The sequence below is a fragment of the Trichechus manatus genome, unplaced genomic scaffold, assembly GCF_000243295.1.
Source record: "Trichechus manatus latirostris isolate Lorelei unplaced genomic scaffold, TriManLat1.0 scaffold00004, whole genome shotgun sequence".
NCBI classification, from domain to species: domain Eukaryota; kingdom Metazoa; phylum Chordata; class Mammalia; order Sirenia; family Trichechidae; genus Trichechus; species Trichechus manatus.
Genome location: NW_004443940.1, coordinates 31,868,831 through 31,870,406, shown reverse-complemented (window position 1 = coordinate 31,870,406; position 1,576 = coordinate 31,868,831). Strand labels below are relative to the sequence as shown.

Here is a 1,576-nt window from a genome sequence, read left to right as displayed (position 1 = left end):
CCTCCCAACTGGAGCAACAGGAACACTCAGAAGAAAACAGGTGGGAAACCCCTGGAAGTGTCCTAAAGTTAATCCCTCCTAATGAAATTGTAGTCAGAAAAAATAAAAGTAGGGGAAAAGAAAAACGTAAAAGCAAGACATGGGAAAGCCGGGCAAGGTGAGGCAGTTTCGGGGTAAGGGTGATGGGACAGCAGGAACCAAGTGAGGGCTTGGGAGCCTGGAACGCAGATGGATGTTTCTAAGATGGAGGAAGAGATAAGGAACTCTTCCAGAGTTGCAGAAAAAAGCAAAAGTCATCGTAATGTGACAATACTTACTTACGAAATGACCGTTCGTAAAATCAGTCCCTACTCAAATATCCCCCCTTTCCTAACCTTGTATCTATTGTACCCAACCATTCTGTTTGTTCCTCACCAACGTCTGACAGTAAATTGTGAATATAATGCAGTTTGGAGGTGAAAATCTTATATGCAATTTCATGATGTCAATGAAAGTGATGTTGAAGAACTGCTCAAATCATAGGCAGAGCCATTGACAAACGAGCATCTGACAGAGTTACACAAGTTAGTAATTAAACAGGAAATCAATCAAGATGATGGCACAGTAGATATTTCAAAAAAGAAGAGAAATGCTTGGACATACCAAGTAAACTCTCAATTATTTTTGCAAAAATGTTCCTGTTTTATGATTGTGCACAAAATTCAGAAAGATGTTCTCAAGGGCAATAATAATTTTTATCAGAAGTTGTTCTGAAGAATAAATATTATGACCTGATTTATTCTTCATTTACGAGCAAGTGTATACTTGCAATTATAGCATAGAAAATTTAAACTATAAGATAAACTTTCTTTCATAATCTTTGGACCAAATAAAAGCTTATTTCACTACCGCAGAATTTCGGGCTCCATTTTCAGTGGATTCATTTGAACTGGCCCTTTTTGGGCACCTAATCAGATGATAAAGAACATGGTATATGTATGTGCACACGGACACACGTTTAGATGTAGGTATATATACTGTTATAATCTAATGTCTTGAGCATTAGTTTTCTCTCCTCAAATGAGATTTTATTTGCCTTCAAGACAGGAAGTATGTCTTAAACTTACAATACCTGTAAAGGTAAGAGACATATACATAATAAACCGTTTTAAATTAACATATTGATACGGGAGCCTGATCTTCCTGTTGTGCTATTGTTCCTGTTGTCAGCTGCCCTCAAGCTGGCTCCCCCTCATGGTGACCTTACGCATCACAGAACAAAATGTTGCCTGGCTTCTGCACCAACTCGATGATTGTTGATATCTGAGTCCAAATGTTGATATATTTGAGTCCAAACGATTGTTGATATGTTTAAAAAATATATGCTAAATGGATGGATACATTCTCCACCCATGAATTTGGAATGGTAAAACCTGTCCATCTTATCTTGAGATTGTAGGATAAACTGAGTTCATGGATATGGCAATTCGCTGAAAAAGAAATTAAAGAAACACTAAATTTTTATCAGGCCACGTTGTTCTCATTATTAGGTTACCAATAATGAATTACTGTGATAATTCATTAAAAGAACCAACAT

At 36.8% G+C, this 1,576-nt stretch overlaps 1 protein-coding gene across 1 annotated transcript in view; it reads right to left on the bottom strand.

Moving 5' to 3' along the window:
• AFF3 (ALF transcription elongation factor 3) overlaps positions 1-1,576 on the bottom strand; it is a 481,878-nt gene that overhangs the window by 412,375 nt on the left and 67,927 nt on the right. The window lies entirely within an intron of this gene.